Here is a 19,227-nt window from a genome sequence, read left to right as displayed (position 1 = left end):
TTTTTCCTGATGATGAGGACATGGAAATACCACCTCAGCACGTCTCTGATGATGACGAAACACAGGTGCCAACTGCTGCGTCTTTCTGCAGTGTGCAGACTGAACAGGAGGTCAGGGATCAAGACTGGGTGGAAGACGATGCAGGGGACGATGAGGTCCTAGACCCCACATGGAATGAAGGTCGTGCCACTGACTTTCACAGTTCGGACGAAGAGGCAGTGGTGAGACCGAGCCAACAGCATAGCAAAAGAGGGAGCAGTGGGAAAAATCAGAACACCCGCCGCCAAGAGACTCCGCCTGCTACTGACCGCCGCCATCTGGGACCGAGCACCCCAAAGGCAGCTTCAAGGAGTTCCCTGGCATGGCACTTCTTCAAACAATGTGCTGACGACAAGACCCGAGTGGTTTGCACGCTGTGCCATCAGAGCCTGAAGCGAGGCATTAACGTTCTGAACCTTAGCACAACCTGCATGACCAGGCACCTGCATGCAAAGCATGAACTGCAGTGGAGTAAACACCTTAAAAACAAGGAAGTCACTCAGGCTCCCCCTGCTACATCTTCTGCTGCTGCCGCCTCGGCCTCTTCTGCTGCTGCTGCCGCCGCCTCGGCCTCTTCCTCCGCCTCTGGAGGAACGTTGGCACCTGCCGCCCAGCAAACATGGGATGTACCACCAACACCACCACCTGCGTCACCAAGCATCTCAACCATGTCACACGGCAGCGTTCAGCTCTCCATCTCACAAACATTTGAGAGAAAGCGTAAATTCTCACCTAGCCACCCTCGATCCCTGGCCCTGAATGCCAGCATTTCTAAACTACTGGCCTATGAAATGCTGTCATTTAGGCTGGTGGACACACACAGCTTCAAACAGCTCATGTCACTTGCTGTCCCACAGTATGTTGTTCCCAGCCGCCACTACTTCTCTAAGAGAGCCGTGCCTTCCCTGCACAAACAAGTGTCCGATAAAATCAAGTGTGCACTGCGCAACGCCATCTGTGGCAAGGTCCACCTAACCACAGATACGTGGACCAGTAAGCATGGCCAGGGACGCTATATCTCCCTAACTGCACACTGGGTAAATGTAGTGGCGGCTGGGCCCCAGGCGGAGAGCTATTTGGCGCATGTCCTTCCGCCGCCAAGGATCGCAGGGCAACATTCTTTGCCTCCTGTCTCCTCCTCCTCCTACTCAGCTTCCTCCTCCTCTTCTTCCACCTGCTCATCCAGTCAGCCACACACCTTCACCACCAACTTCAGCACAGCACGGGGTAAACGTCAGCAGGCCATTCTGAAACTCATATGTTTGGGGGACAGGCCCCACACCGCACAGGAGTTGTGGCGGGGTATAGAACAACAGACTGACGAGTGGTTGCTGCCGGTGAGCCTCAAGCCCGGCCTGGTGGTGTGCGATAATGGGCGAAATCTCGTTGCAGCTCTGGGACTAGCCGGTTTGACGCACATCCCTTGCCTGACGCATGTGCTGAATTTGGTGGTGCAGAAGTTCATTCGCAACTACCCCGACATGTCAGAGCTGCTGCATAAAGTGCGGGCCGTCTGTTCGCGCTTCCGGCGTTCACACCCTGCCGCTGCTCGCCTGTCTGCGCTACAGCGTAACTTCGGCCTTCCCGCTCACCGCCTCATATGCGACGTGCCCACCAGGTGGAACTCCACCTTGCATATGCTGGACAGACTGTGCGAGCAGCAGCAGGCCATAGTGGAGTTTCAGCTGCAGCACGCACGGGTCAGTCGCACTGCGGATCAGACCCACTTCACCACCAATGACTGGGCCTCCATGCGAGACCTGTGTGCCCTGTTGCGCTGTTTCGAGTACTCCACCAACATGGCCAGTGGCGATGACGCCGTTATCAGCGTTACAATACCACTTCTATGTCTCCTTGAGAAAACACTTAGGGCGATGATGGAAGAGGAGGTGGCCCAGGAGGAAGAGGGGTCATTTTTAGCACTTTCAGGCCAGTCTCTTCAAAGTGACTCAGAGGGAGGTTTTTTGCAACACCAGAGGCCAGGTACAAATGTGGCCAGACAGGGCCCACTACTGGAGGACGAGGAGGACGAGGACGAGGACGAGGATGAGGAGGAGGTGGAGGAGAATGAGGTTGAAGCACGTTCACAGCGGGGTGGCACCCAAAGCAGCTCGGGCCCATCACTGGTGCGTGGCTGGGGGGAAACACAGGACGATGACGATACGCCTCCCACAGAGGACAGCTTGTCCTTACCTCTGGGCAGCCTGGCACACATGAGCGACTACATGCTGCAGTGCCTGCGCAACGACAGCAGAGTTGCCCACATTTTAACGTGTGCAGACTACTGGGTTGCCACCCTGCTGGATCCCCGGTACAAAGACAATGTGCCCACCTTACTTCCTACACTAGAGCGTGATAGGAAGATGCGCGAGTACAAGCGCACGTTGGTAGACGCGCTACTGAGAGCATTCCCAAATGTCACAGGGGAACCAGTGGAAGCCCAAGGCGAAGGCAGAGGAGGAGCAAGAGGTCGCCAACGCAGCTGTGTCACGGCCAGCTCCTCTGAGGGCAGGGTTAGCATGGCAGAGATGTGGAAAAGTTTTGTCACCACGCCACAGCTATCTGCACCACCTCCTGATACGGAAAGTGTTAGCAGGAGGCAACATTTCACTAACATGGTGGAACAGTACCTGTGCACACCCCTCGACGTACTGACTGATGGTTCGGCCCCATTCAACTTCTGGGTCTCCAAATTGTCCACGTGGCCAGAGCTAGCCTTTTATGCCTTGGAGGTGCTGGCCTGCCCGGCGGCCAGCGTTTTGTCTGAACGTGTATTCAGCACGGCAGGGGGCGTCATTACAGACAAACGCAGCCGCCTGTCTACAGCCAATGTGGACAAGCTGACGTTCATAAAAATGAACCAGGCATGGATCCCACAGGACCTGTCCATCCCTTGTGCAGATTAGATATTAACTACCTCCCCTTAACAATATATTATTCTACTCCAGGGCACTTCCTCATTCAATACTATTTTTAATTTCATTTTACCATTATATTGTGGGGCAACCCAAAGTTGAATGAACCTCTCCTCTGTCTGGGTGCCAGGGCCTAAATGTGTGACAGTGGCCTGTTCCAGTGGTGGGTGACGTGAAGCCTGATTCTCTGCTATGACATGAAGACAGATTCTGTGCTGACATAAGGCCAGATTCTCTGTTACGGGACCTCTCTCCTCTGCCTGGGTGCCTGGGCCTAAATGTGTGACAGTGGCCTGTTCCAGTGGTGGGTGACGTGAAGCCTGATTCTCTGCTATTGTACATCGTGATCTTTATCACTATATCGTATGACATATAGGATTGGACATTAAAACCTCGTAATTTCTTTTGCTTTTTGTATCACTTGTTAATGTTTATATCTTCAACCTGTTATGATATGCTTACTAACACCATATTTTCTCCGTTACCTTCCACAGACAAAATGACTCATAAAGTCCATCCCAACCAGGTAGTATGAGATATACCATAGCCGTATAGTATTCCATATAGTATAAGTTTAACATAGCTGTACTGGCGTCAATACAGTATACAATAATATATAGTACACAATATATAACAAAAATAGATTGTGCTGCTCCAATACTTATAATATGTCTTGACTATATAGATAAAATGTAGCACTATTGACTTATGGTATAAATTAGTATAAATTAACATATCATGCCTGCTAGCAAACGTCTACCCTGGTTGGGTCCCAATATATATATTTTTATATTTTTTATATTTTTTATTCCAAAGCCTGCTGTAACTGGTCTTTCTCCCAGGGGGCATACTGCATCACCCTATATGCCTTCTGAGATCATGATCACTAAACTTATCTATGTCTGGGTAATCCAATCCCCTTTTCACTATGCTGCCAATACTACTTTGCCAGCTCGGGTCCCGGCCGGCCCACTGCGCATGCGCACGGACGCCGTTGCCGTAGTGACGTCACTCGCCCGAGCGTGATGACGTCATGCGTGCGACGGAGCCGGGCACACGTGCGCAGGACGCCCGCCTGCACCAGCGGCACCATTCAAAAGGGACACAAGCGCAGTGCAAGCCAGCGCATCCCACACAGGCAACATGCAACAAAGACTAAGGTAAATACTGGACCTTCTAACTACTTGTATCTCGCCGCTCTGCCTGCACCCTTGTTGTTCTCTCTACCATCGGCAGCTCCAATAGATGCCCACAGGTGACCGGACCATGGCCTCTACTTACTCATATACTACAGATCTGCCTTGTGTTTATATACCTAGCCTTACTATGACTTGCCATTTGATTACTGATAACATGGTATAACTTATGCCACACTTTATAGGCCACGCCACCCCTGAGACGCTCTGCTGACCTGCACTACTCTGCCCGTGCTAACCTCGCCAAGCGTATTTAGATCCCGGCTGCTGCTGATTTCTCTACAGTTTTCTTCACTGCTAATCACCGATGCGTTTGACTATATATGTCTTTATATATCTCTCTCAAAGTAACTGTACTATTGATGATGCTAATATGAGTTGAAAGTATGCCTCTTACCCATCCTCTGTGTCCCCATATATGAGACATTGGACATTTTTTGCTGTACATACTATGAACTAAATGTATGTTTTCATCATGTAAAATATACCCTGATATATTGCATTATATTTTACTCCAGGCCGTGATCAAGGTCCCATACTAGGACCGAAACGTTGGCCAGTCTGTGCAAATTATATTCCTGGATGCTGACAAAAATAGAATGATAAATGATGAAATGAAAATGATATGAAATATTATGAAATGAAAAATACAAATTTTCAAAACTACTATAAACGAGTGCCGTGGTTTCCTTCACTATGATTCTCTGCTATGACATGAAGACAGATTCTGTGCTGACATAAGGCCAGATTCTCTGTTACGGGACCTCTCTCCTCTGCCTGGGTCTAAATGTGTGACAGTGGCCTGTTCCAGTGGTGGGTGACGTGATGCCTGATTCTCTGCTATGACACGAAGACAGATTCTGTGCTGACATAAGGCCAGATTCTCTGTTACAGGACCTCTCTCCTCTGTCTGGGTGCCGGGGCCTAAATGTGTGACAGTGGCCTGTTCCAGTGGTGGGTGACGTGAAGCTTGATTCTCTGCTATGACATGAAGACAGATTCTGCGCTGACATAAGGCCAGATTCTCTGTTACGGGACCGCTCTCCTCTGTCTGGGTGCCGGGGCCTAAATGTGTGACAGTGGCCTGTTCCAGTGGTGGGTGACGTGAAGCCTGATTCTCTGCTATGACATGAAGACTGATTCTGCGCTGACATGAAGCCTGATTCTCTGCTATGGCATGAAGAGACTGATTCTCTGCTGACGTGAAGCCAGATTCTCTGCTATGGGACCTCTGTCCAATTGATATTGGTTCATTTTTATTTTTTTAATTTTAATTTTAATTCATTTCCCTATCCACATTTGTTTGCAGGGGATTTACCTACATGTTGCTGCCTTTTGCAGCCCTCTAGCTCTTTCCTGGGCTGTTTTACAGCCTTTTTAGTGCCCAAAAGTTCGGGTCCCCATTGACTTCAATGGGGTTCGGGTTCGGGACGAAGTTCGGGTCGGGTTCGGATCCTGAACCCGAACATTTCCGGGAAGTTCGGCCGAACTTCTCGAACCCGAACATCCAGGTGTTCGCTCAACTCTAATAATGGACTGTTCCAGTGGTGGGTGACGTGAAGCCTGATTCTCTGCTATGACATGAAGACTGATTCTCTGCTGACATGAAGCCTGAATCTCTGTTATGGGACCTCTCTCCTCTGTCTGGGTGCCGGGGCCTAAATTATATGACAATGGACTGTTCCAATGTTGGGTGACGTGAAGCATGATTCTCTGCTATGACATGAAGACTGATTCTCTGCTGACATGAAGCCTGAATCTCTGTTATGGGACCTCTCTCCTCTGTCTGGGTCCCGGGGCCTAAAAATATCTGACAGTGGCCTGTTCCAGTGGTGGGTGACATGAAGCCTGATTCTCTGCTATGACATGAAGACTGATTCTCTGCTGACATGAAGCCTGAATCTCTGTTATGGGACCTCTCTCCTCTGTCTGGGTGCCGGGGCCTAAATTATATAACAATGGACTGTTCCAATGTTGGGTGACGTGAAGCCTGATTCTCTGCTATGACATGAAGCCTGATTCTCTGCTATGACATGAAGACTGATTCTCTGCTGACATGAAGCCAGATTCTATGTTATGGGACCTCTCTCCTCTGCCTGGGTGCCGAGGCCTAAATATCTGACAATGGACTGTTCCAGTTTTGGGTGACGTGAAGCCTGATTCTCTGCTATGACATGAAGACTGATTCTCTGCTGACATGAAGCCAGATTCTCTGCTATGGGACCTCTCTCCTCTGCCTGGGTGCCTGGGCCTAAATATGTGACAATGGACTGTTCCAGTGGTGGGTGACGTGAATCCTGATTCTCTGCTATGACATGAAGACTGATTCTCTGCTGACATGAAGCCTGAATCTCTGTTATGGGACCTCTCTCCTCTGTCTGGGTGCCGGGGCCTAAAAATATCTGACAGTGGCCTGTTCCAGTGGTGGGTGACATGAAGCCTGATTCTCTGCTATGACATGAAGACTGATTCTCTGCTGACAGAGCCGGCATATATCTTGGAGCACTTTTCCTGTGTGACCCGGTTTTGTACCGGTATCTATTGAGTCACCCACTAAATATCGTATAGACTAACTATATAATTACACCTCCTGATGATCCCACAGTATCTACGTGGGTGAAACGCGTCGAGGTGACAGAGGTGTATGACTATATCGTCATCCCTGACTAAGTGTATTTTTGTGTCTGTCTGTACTATGTTCTGTGTCTCTTTTTTGTTTCTTTTCCCATCCAGTCTATCTTTATAGTTGATATTTCAATATCCGTATCTCATACCTGGTTTTAACTTTCTGCCATCTCTGCGACACCCCTTTAGGGTACAGTTAGGGGTAGCAGTATAGGTACGCGGACAGGCGGCCTCCACCATCAGGAGCCCTCCCTGGGCTGAGGTTTACAGGATAGGGGTAGATTTAGGGATATAATTTCCCATACCCCAGGTATATTTATTTCTTTTCTGGATGTGGCTATTGGTCATAATTTTTTTTTTTTGTGTGTACACCTACTAGTATTTATCTAGTGGACCCCCATGGGATCCTTTTAACGCATACCAATAAAGTATTTGTATTTTTAAGGGGTTTTTGTTTCAACGCTGGATATTCTGATTCTCTGCTGACATGAAGCCTGAATCTCTGTTATGGGACCTTTCTCCTCTGTCTGGGTGCCGGGGCCTAAATTATATGACAATGGACTGTTCCAATGTTGGGTGACGTGAAGCATGATTCTCTGCTATGACATGAAGACTGATTCTCTGCTGACATGAAGCCTGAATCTCTGTTATAGGACCTCTCTCCTCTGTCTGGGTGCCGGAGCATAAAAATATCTGACAGTGGCCTGTTCCAGTGGTGGGTGACATGAAGCCTGATTCTCTGCTATGACATGAAGACTGATTCTCTGCTAACATGAAGCCTGAATCTCTGTTATGGGACCTCTCTCCCCTGTCTGGGTGCCGGGGCCTAAATTATATGACAATGGACTGTTCCAATGTTGGGTGACGTGAAGCATGATTCTCTGCTATGAGATGAAGACTGATTCTCTGCTGAAATGAAGCCTGAATCTCTGCTATGGGACCTATCTCCTCTGCCTGGGTGCCTGGGCCTAAATATCTGACAATGGACTGTTCCAGTGGTGGGTGACGTGAAGCCTGATTCTCTGCTATGACATGAAGACTGATTCTCTGCTGACATGAAGCCTGAATCTCTGTTATGGGACCTCTCTCCTCTGTCTGGGTGCCGGGGGCCTAAATTATATGACAATGGACTGTTCCAATGTTGGGTGACGTGAAGCATGATTCTCTGCTATGACATGAAGACTTATTCTCTGCTGACATGAAGCCTGAATCTCTGCTATGGGACCTATCTCCTCTGCCTGGGTGCCGGGGCCTAAATATCTGACAATGGACTGTTCCAGTGTTGGGTGACGTGAAGCCTGATTCTCTGCTATGACATGAAGCTTGATTCTCTGCTATGACATGAAGACTGATTCTCTGCTGACATGAAGCCAGATTCTATGTTATGGGACCTCTCTCCTCTGCCTGGGTGCCGGGGCCTAAATATCTGACAATGGACTGTTCCAGTTTTGGGTGACGTGAAGCCTGATTCTCTGCTATGACATGAAGACTGATTCTCTGCTGACATGATGCCTGATTCTCTGATATGGGACCTCTCTCCAATTGATATTGGTTAATTTTTATTTATTTTATTTTAATTTTAATTCATTTCCCTATCCACATTTGTTTGCAGGGGATTTAACTACATTTTGCTGCCTTTTGCAGCCCTCTAGCCCTTTCCTGGGCTGTTTTACAGCCTTTTTAGTGCCGAAAAGTTCGGGTCCCCATTGACTTCAATGGGGTTCGGGACGAAGTTCAGGTCAGGTTCGAATCCCGAACCCGAACATTTCCGGGAAGTTCGGCCGAACTTCTCAAACCCGAACATCCAGGTGTTCGCTCAACTCTAATCAGGAGCTCTCCTTAATGAAAAAGGGTACCCGTTTAAAGATAGATATATTGGATTGAGAAACTCTCTTTGTTACAGCAATAGTTTTCTCTGATTTATGTGCTCTCGCTTTCACTCTCACTCAAAACATACATGTTATTACTAATGTAGGCAACAATCCATTATTTTTGGTTTCTAGAATGATGATATGCAAATTAACATCTTCTGCCATAGGCTTATGGAAGCTAATTTGCATATCTTTCCCAGAAATCCATAGTAGCATTGTGTAGCTTGCCAAGCACAAGCATGTATTTCACAGAATTGGGACTCCCCCTGGTGCATCAGGAGCTCTACTCACAGAGAAACCGTTGCGGGTACCAATCCAACAGCGCCTGCAAGAAGAGGGCGGTTTGAAGATGTGTTGTCACTTCTGATATGAGATCATTCTCAGCCTCAGGGAATGCCTAGACCGACAGGTGTCCGACTACATCGGGTTAACGGCCGATGTGGACGCTCTGAGAAGCGATGGACCCCTGGACTACTGGGTGGGCAGGCTTGACCTCTGGCCAGAGCTGGCACAATTTGCCATGGAACTGTTGGCTTGCCCATCGTCCAGTGTTCTGTCCAAAAGGACATTCAGCGCAGCAGGGGGGATCGTGACAGTGTTGACTACCTCACATTTTTAAAAATGAATGAGGCACGGTTTTGGGAGGAATTCAACACATGTGACCAGTAGATCATGTTTTATTCAAATTACTCATGACAGCCCACAAATATCCGCCACCACCCATAAACAATTCATGGTCCCTGTCTTAGGTAAATACAGTGTCATAAAAGGCCTTTTATGTCCATTGAATGCCTAATTTTTGGGGCCTGTACTAGTGGCCGACACTTATTTATCCTGTGAACGGCTAATGTACTTCCAGCCACAGAATACAAAGTTCTTTGCTGTCAGGGGAACGCCTGTTGGCTAATTTTTGGGGCCTGTACTGGCTGACAGTGGGTAATGCCAGCTTTATGCCGCATAACTCAATCAAAAATGAACAGCATGCAAACAGACATCCCCTCCACAGTGTTTGGATGAAACAATAGGGAGAGAGGAGACCCATGGGATAGGATTATCTCCTGAGTGTATCATAGGATGATCTACTTCTCTACACCAAAGTCGGCTACTTCTTAATCCCATCACTAACACAATAGAACAAAGGGACAAATAAACTAACACATTCATTGGGAGTCTCAGAGCAGAGTTAACCCTTATTGCGTTTATGGATTCACACCATGCAACTTTAATGGGGAATAGGAAAGATGTGGCCTATAAACTCAACCAATAAATCATGGCTTATAGTTCACTCTAACCCAAATAGGTCAGAGTGGGGGGTCTCCATCGTACTGGGTCCATAGCCCGTAGGATGGAGGCTAGCCCTGAGGCTTCTACTGCAGACCCAGTGATGGTTCAGTCCGTCACTTGTCTAGCACAAAGCCGACACATCACATTACCCAAAGAACACCATCCCCACAATGAAACATGGTGGTGGCAGCATCATGCTGTGGGGATGTTTTTCAGCAGCCGGGACTGGGAAACTGGTCAGAGTTCAGGGAAAGATGGACAGGAATATTCTTGAGTACCACTCTGTGCATGATTTGAGGCTAGGACGGAGGTTCACCTTCCAGCAGGACAATGCCCCCAAACACACTTGAGTGGTTTAAGGGGAAACATGTAAATGTGTTGGAATGGCCCAGATCTCAATCCAATAAAAAATCTGTGGTCAGACTTAAAGATTGCTGTTCACAAGCGCAAACCATTCAATTGGAAGGAGCTGGATCAGTTTTGCAAGGAGGAATGGGCAAAAATCCCAGTGGTAGGATGTGGCAAGCTCATAGAGACTTAGGCCTAGTTCACACGAACGTTTTTTTTGCGAGTGTACGGGCCTTTTTTTGTGTTCCGTATACGGTCCGTATACGGAACCATTCATTTCAATGGTTCCGCAAAAAAAACTGAATGTGTTCCGTATGCATTCCGTTTCCGTATTTCCGTTCCGTTGAAAGATAGAACTTGTCCTATATTTGGCCGCAAATCAAGTTCCGTGGCTCCATTAAAGTCAATGGGTCCGCAAAAAAAAAACGGAACACATACGGAAATGCATCCGTATGTCTTCCGTATCTGTTCCGTTTTTGCTGAACCATCTATTGAAAATGTTATGCCCAGCCCAATTTTTTCTATGTAATTACTGTATACTGTATATGCCATACGGAAAAACGGAACGTAAAAACGGAACAGAAATGGAAACACAACGGAACTCAAAAACGGAACAACGGATCCGTGAAAAACGGACCGCAAAAAACTATAAAAGCCATACGTTCGTGTGATTGCAGCAAAAGGTGGCTCTACAAATTATTAACTTTAGGGGGTGAATAGTTATGCACATATGCACTTTGACCTTTTCTATTATTTTGTCCTATTTGATGGTATGCTTTACAATTAACCAATTTAAAAAAAGTTCTAAGTTGTGGGCATGTTCTACAAATTAAATGATGCAAATCCTCAAACAATCCATGTTTAATCCAGGATGTGAGACAACAAAAAAAAGAACGAAATCAAGGGGGGTGAATACTTTTGCTTAGCACTGTATACATTACAGAGTGTTGGCAAAACATACAAAAGTTATTTACGCATCTACCTGGGCAATTTTCGTCCCGGAATCTTTTTATAAACCGGGGGTGTCTGCGCTTCTTGTCTGACCATTTTTTAATGATGGCCAGACATCGGTGTTTGAGACCCGTTTTGCTCCAGATCTCAAATGCCAGCTCCCGCACAATCCGCTGCTTCTCGGCGTGGGACCAGGTGCGGTCGTATCCCCGCCCCAACATCCGCTGCAAGATAAAAATGCAAGCATATAATCCCAATTTTTAACAATAATAGTATTGAAAATAATTTACTCAAGTAAACTGCAAAAAGTATTTAAGTCTTTGAAGTGGAAATATTAGATTTAGGCCACCTGCACACGGGCGTGTTTTTTCACAACTACGCACCGTACAAACCCGGCCTGCCATCCTGCAGAGTGGACGAGTCCACGGCGTCATTGGTTGCTATGACGTTGCTATGACGCCGTGCGCTTCTGGCCACCACCGCTGTACTTTGATACACTTGTATGATCTATACAAGTGTATTACTGTACAGTGGTAGTAGCAAGAAGCGCACGGCGTCATAGCGAGTTAGCAACCAATGACGCTGTGCGCTCGTCCACTCTGCAGGACAGCAGCACAGGTTTTTACGGTCCGTAGTTGTGTAAAAACACGAGCGTGTGCATGCGGCCTTACTGTTACGGTTAGAAGATGGGATTGTATTACGACTGTATGTGGGTGGGGTCTGAGCTATCAGATACTGTCCAGCTAAGCAGAGATGTACCTGTCTAGTGAAGTGACGGTACGGTATGGGGTGTACAGCTGGTTTGCCTCCCCGTGGTACACACTGAGTAACTCTAAATGAACCAGCAAATACTGGCGGTCTGACAAAGAAAGCTTCTCCTGAGTCTTGACCAATAGGACACAAATTATAATATATAGACTCTGTGTGTGTGTGCGGTATATAGTGTGTGTCTGTGTGTGTGCGGTATATAGTGTGTGTGTGTGTGATATATAGTGTGTGGCATGACAATGGATGTGCAATGTGCATGTGAAATATATTTCTCTGCTTTCCATCCAAATATGCTACTAACATAGTGGGTGTGATGTCACAGGATCACTTAGTGCAGCAATCACTAGTGAGACCTTATAAAATGTGAAGTTGAGTGCACTTAAGAAAAATTTGAATTGCAGAAATTCACACTGGCGATTTTTTTATAACACTCTTTATGCATATAAAGCAATTGTTCAGACATGCAGGTGAAATGTAATCAAATACCCTACTTTAATGTAAGATTACTTACAGTCACCAGGAGTTCTTCGTCGCTGAACTTGGTTCCAACTTTCCTGTTCTCACAACATGTACCCCCGGGGTCTATATGCAGTTCAACAGGCAGATATCACCATTCTACTAGTTAATAAGATGAGACTTGTTTCTGTAGTCTGTGGTTTTTATTAACCCGCAGTAGATAAGGTAAACTATAAAAAAATGAACATACAAGAACTGAGTATACAGCACAATGTACACAAAACCAATCCAAAAACATGAATTAATCCCTTACCAACGATGCTTTAGTAAGAGACACACAATGTGCAGTGTGCAGCTGCTCCTTCCATGAGGTGAGGAGAAAAGGAAGCAGGAGCCTGTCTCTTTCCTAGAAAGCACTGTGAGCAGGAAGTCAGGTGACCTAATGAATATGCATAACTTAACAAGGCAAAAGATGCACTTACAGCTAAAGGTCACTAGATGGTGTTGAAGACACACTCATGAACAAACTATGCACTATTTAGTGAAGAGAAGACAGTACACCAACCATCGCATCCATTTAATTTCTAGTCGGTGCAAACCAGTTGCTGTAGGCCACGCCTTCCTAGTGCATGTGTTCTTGCGATTAATACTTTGCCGAAATTTTGCATATAAAAAAATAATGCTTATAGATCGCAGATTCGCTTAATACTTCTGGTATGTCAGTGTCCATGTTATGGGACTATGTGTGCACATCTAGTAAGTATTTTGTGGCTGCAAATATGACCTGGAGGTTTTTCAGGTTCGCCTGCCATTAAAATGAATGGGACCCGCCAGAACATTTGATCGCGTTCGCACACCGTCCCAGCAGATGTTCGTCCATCACTAGTGTTTACATTAAAAAGCTTGCAGAGACATGCTATAGCCACCAGAACTATTACATTTAGCTGTTGTGGTTCTGGCAGGGGCGGACTGAGCGGTCGGGCACTTTGGACGTGGTCCGAGGGACCGGCCGGGAAGGGGGCCCGCCGGCCGGCCTTTGGGGTGTGCGGAGGGCGGAAAAAAATGAATGACCTTTTTTTTGTTTTTTTCTGGCATGCCTGCAGCTTCCCGAGTCCAGTCCATCCCCAGCCTGCTGCTTGTGATAGGTAGCCCGGCCGCCACTGGCACTGCCCTCTGCCTCAGCAACATGGGCTCAGGGCAGGCCACGGGGGCGTGACGAGCGGTGCCACGGCGGCGGGAAGCAGGAGACAGGAGTGCAGCCGCAGGTCCTACCTAGAGGTGAGCTGACTGACTGTGTGTCAGCCGCCCTCAGCCAGAGCCCCAGATTGAAGACGCTGAACGCAGGTCACACAGCCAGCAGCAGGAGACAGCTGGACAGGAGAGTCAACTCTGGACAGCTGTTAGGGTAGGTGGTACGTGGTGTGATGATGATGAATCATACAGTGTCTCAGATGTCTGAACTCTGGACTGGAGTCTGTCGGTGATCTTCTAAGTTGTAAATGATGAGAGAAGTCTTCCATTAAATGCAGGCAGGCAGTGGCCTAGCTAGCAGCCATGAAAATGTACCAAGGGCATGGGCAGGCACAGCAGCATCCATTAAATGCAGGCAGGGGGGCCTAGCTAGCAGCCATGATAAAAATGTACCAAGGGCAGGCACAGCAGCATCCAACTAAGTGGCCTAGCGCTCATCTTCTCAGAGAAGATGAGCGCTAGGCTACTTAGTTGGATGCCGCTGTGCCTGCCCTTGGTACATTTTCATGGCTGCAAGCTAGGCCACTGCCTGCATTTAAGGGCCCATACAGACGGCCGTATGAACGGATCCGTACTCGTTCTGCAATTTTGCGGAACGGGTACAGACCCATTCATTTCAATGGGGCCGCAAAAGATGCGGACAGCATGTCCTATTCTTGTCTGCAAAAGAATAGGCATTCTCTATATAGAGCCGGCCATGTGCGCTCCGCAAAATGAACGCGCACGGCCGGTTCTCCGTGTTTTGCGGGATAGGGGCGTGGCTGGAGGTGGGTCATGGGCGTGGCTGAAAGTGGAACATGGGTGGGGCCTGGAAGGGGGCGCTTGATTTATTTTGCCCGGGGGCCCTGAGGGTTCTCAGTCCGCCCCTGGGTTCTGGTGACTATAGTGTCCCTTAATATATATAAAAAAAAGTATCAGCACAAAAGTATCAAATAAAATGGCAATATGCTGCCCATAATTATTCATACCCCTGGCAAATTTTGACTTAAAGTTACTTTTATTCAACCAGCAAGTACTTTTTTGACTGGAAATGACATAAGTGTCTCCCAAAAGATAATAAGACGATGTACAAGAGGCATTATTGTGGAGAAAAAAAACATTTCTCAGCTTTTATTTACATTTGAGCAAAAAATACAAGATGTTCCGCACTGTGGAAAATCTCAGAGGACGTGGTCGGAAGCCAAAAGTGACACCTGTACTGGCCAGGAGGATAGTTAGAGAGGTGAAAAAGAATCCAAGGATCACCAACAAGGCCATCCTGCTGAATCTGGGCTCTGCTGGTGGCAATGTCTCAAGGCAGACAATCCAACGGACACTGCACAATGCAGACCAAGGAGGACGCCACTTCTCCAGATAAGGCACACAAAAGCTCGCTTGGCCTTTGCAAAAGCTCATCTGGACAAAGAAGAAGACGTCTGGTCTTCTGTGTTATGGTCAGATGAAACAAAAATTTAATTGTTTGGACACAATGATGTTTCCTTCATTTGGCGTAAAAAGGAGAAGCCTTTAACCCAAAGAACACCATACCCACTGTCAAACATGGTGGTGGGAACCTAATGCTTTGGGGGTGTTTTTCAGCCAATGGACCAGGGAACCTAATCACAGTAAACGGCACCATGAAAAAAGAGCAATACATGAGGATTCTCAACTACAACATCAGGCAGTCTGCAGAGAAACTTGGCCTTGGGCACCAGTGGACATTTCAGCATGACAATGACCCAAAACACACAGCAAAAGTGGTGAAGAAATGCTTAGCAGACAACAACATTAACGTTTTGGAGTGGCCCAGCCAGAGTCCAGACTTGAATCCAATTGAGAATCTGTGGAGGGAGCTAAAGATCAGGGTGATGGCAAGAAGACCCTCCAACCTGAAAGATTTGGAGCTCATTGCTAAAGATGAATGGGCAAAAATACCTGTGGAGACATGCAAAAAGCTGGTCTGCAATTATAGGAAGCATTTGATTGCTGTAATATCCAATAAAGGCTTTTCTATTAATTATTGAGAAGGGTATGAATAATTTTGGACTGGACACTTTTTGCTCAAATGTAAATAAAAGCAGAGAAATGTTTTTTTTCCCACAATAATGCCTCTTGTAAATCGTCTTATTATCTTTTGGGAGACACCTATGTTATTTCCCGTCAAAAAATTACTTGCTGGTTGAATAAAACTAACTTTAAGTCAAAATTTGCCAGGGGTATGAATATTTATGGGCAGCCCTGTATATAATATAGCTTACAGTGAATTACTGTAAATACTTACAGTTCTGAAGACTCCAGCAGGCTCAGGATTAGTGCTCTGGGCAGTGGGCAGCTGGGCTCAGGGCTGGAAGTGGGCACAGCTCTGCGGTTCAGAAAGGAGACCTTTATAAGACGCACCTAGGTTTTAGAGAAGGGCAATAAGAAAAAAAAAATGTCATTACACCTCAAGTCAGACCACCAATCAGACCCCCAATGTTAATCAGACCTCAGCTGACAGCCCCAATCAGACCTCCAATGTTAATAAGACCCCATTAAGACCTCAAATCAGACCCCCAATCAAACCTCAGCTCAGACCCCAATGTAAATGACCCCCAATCAGACCTCAGATGAGAGCCCCATGCCTCTCATCACCCCCATATCATCCCCCATGCCTCCATAATCAGCCCTTATGCCTCTCATCAGCCCCCATTATCAGCCCTTATGCCTCTCATCAGCCCCCATTATGCCTCTCAGCCATCCCGCATTATGCCTCAGCCCCCAGCAGCCTGGCTATTCTGCCCCCAGTAAAAATAAATAAAACACCTACCTCTCCTGCCCCTAGACTCCACCGCTCCTCACCGCGCCGTAATCTTCTTCCCCCTACTGTCGGCTGGCGTGCACAGCATGATGTCACAGAGCGACTCTTGCTGTGCGCAGTCCTGCACAGCCGACAGCCGAGGACCAGGAAGCGGTGAGTACCGATCCTTCACCGCTTCCCGATCCTTCAGTACTAATCAGTGAGTCCTTCACTATGTGAGCCATGCCGCTCGCATAGTGAAGGATAGGATCGGGACACACACAGAGCCGGTGCCCGAGTGCCCGAATGGTCAATCTGCCCCTGTTTACAACATTCATCTGACAGGGTAGATCATGTGCTATTTTTATAGACCAGGTTGTTACGGACGCAATGCTATTAAATATGTCTGCTTTCTTTGCTTGTTTGTTTCAGTTTTACATAATAAAGCATTTTTGAACGCCATATTTTTTTTCCTTTTCTGTCGATTCTCTTGTGTGGGGGCTTGTTTTTTGCAGGAAGAGTTGACGTTTTTATTGGTACCATTTTTGAGTACATAAGATTTTTTGATCATTCATTATTACACTTTATGGGGCAAGGTGACCAAAAAAATTGTTGTTTTGGCACTGTTTTTATTTATTTATTTTTACAGCGTTCACCTGAGGGGTAACGTCATGTGACATTTTTATAGAGAAGATCGTTACGGACGTGGCAATACCTAATATCTATACTTTTTCTTATTTATTTAAGTTTTACACAATAATAGCATTTTTGAAAAAAAAAATTGTTATTTTATTTGTTTTACGGTGTTCATCTGAGGGGTTAGGTCATGTGATATTTTTATAGAGCTGGTTGTTACAGACGTGGCGATACCTAATATGTGTACTTTTTTTATTTATTTCACTTTAACACAATAATAGCATTTTTGAAACAAAAAAAATGATGTTTTAATGTCTCCATTAGAGATGAGCAAATTTTTGGGGAAAAATTCGTTTTGATCTGAATAAATTTGCAGCAAATTACGTTAATAAACGGCTATTTCCTGGCTGCAGAGAGCCTTTATAGTGGTGTAGAACACTGTGCCTTGCAGAAACATGCATAGGGAGTATGCTTTGGTAGTGAAATAATACTGTGAGTTCGTATGACATGCAGATGACAGGCATCGCACTTACAATCACTGTACACTTCAGTTATTTGGGCAGTCACGTGGCCAAAATTGACCAAATAACTCACATATGAACTCAGCCTTACAGGTCAATGTTAGTGCTAAGAAGAAGCGCACTCCTTTTACACCATCGTCAGCTGATTTAATATCGATGTCTACAGACCCTGTTCTATTATATGCTTATACAAGTAGAGCCCCCCGACAGAGTGGAGAGGGTGTTACCAGTAAGTTTGTAATTTAAAATATTTTCAGGCACTCTTGTAATTGGAGTAACGTATTTATTATTAAAATAGATCCAATAAAATAGGTCTAAATAAAAACCACACATAAGAGTATTGAATTGTAAAACCATTGGAATAGCACAAATTCTAAAATAACACACACATATAGAATAGTTGAATAGCAGCATCAAAGTTAAAATAGCAGCATGAATAGGTAGGTAAACTGGTTTCAATCCTCCAGATCCAGGTGAAGATGAATCAATCGCATAATACCAAAGTGTCAGTCACTCTTCAACATAAGGGTAATTAATGTCAATGTACCCGCTGTAAATATAGCAATGTATAGACCAGCTGTATTAAAAAATGCCCAGAGTATCTATCTTCAAGTTATTGCTCCTCAAACAAAATGTCAATCTTATTGCTCTATTCAATACAGACAGCGCAGCTTAAAGTATCGGCATCAGCATTTTTAAAGGCATGATATGTAGGACTTGCATGCAGGGGTAAGGAGGCTTCTAGCCGGTGTACATAGACACGGCGTCCCGCGTGTTCTTTGGTACTTGACGGCTCTTACCTTTCAATATGTTAGTTGTCCCCCCTCGGAGTCCCGTATAGGTCATCTGTTATGTGTGCTAGATGCGTCCGTACAGAGGGCTCCGGCATTCCACGTGGAGTAAACCACTGCGCGTCGCCTCTGTTTGTGAGAGCTGATGTCAGTGCTTACCTCATTGGGATTCTTCTCACGTGACCTGCGCTATAGCGGTATGGAGTGGAGCTGTCTGGAAACAATGCGATGAATTGGATCCGGTACTTCTGTAAATGTCAATGTGAGCTTTTTAAGTTACTTCTGTATTTTAAGAGGCTGTAATAAATGTCCACTTATGGTTATATCTTGCTTGCAAGCTTGTATATTAGTCCCCCACCTTTCATACGCGTTTCGAGACCGCAGTCCCTTCATCAGTGAATGGGTACTATATATTCCATACTGGTTTATATAGGGTATGTCTTTCAATCCCAACCAATTATATTAATTTCACCTGGAATGCTGGGAAGGATCTAAGGTGCTGAAAAAATGTGGAAATGGATCCATTCACTATAAAGGATGATTTATTATAAATGAGATATGATGTAAAAATGTAGTTTGACATAGGTAAAACTATTGATAAGCTAAATAATATAACATCTATTCCAATTATATTGATAAAAAGAATATAAAAAGAGTGGTTCTCATATCTGCGGTTCTCATGCGGTATCAATGTGATTTTCTTATATTTTTATACAAATTTTTATACAAATTTCATATTATTTCTTCATACAAATGATTCTCATACGGTTTTCTGTGGTTCGTCCATAAAAAATGTGTATTCTGTTTTTTTTAAAAAAAA

The sequence above is a fragment of the Bufo bufo genome, chromosome 7, assembly GCF_905171765.1.
Source record: "Bufo bufo chromosome 7, aBufBuf1.1, whole genome shotgun sequence".
NCBI lineage: Eukaryota > Metazoa > Chordata > Amphibia > Anura > Bufonidae > Bufo > Bufo bufo.
This window is presented reverse-complemented; position numbering follows the sequence as displayed.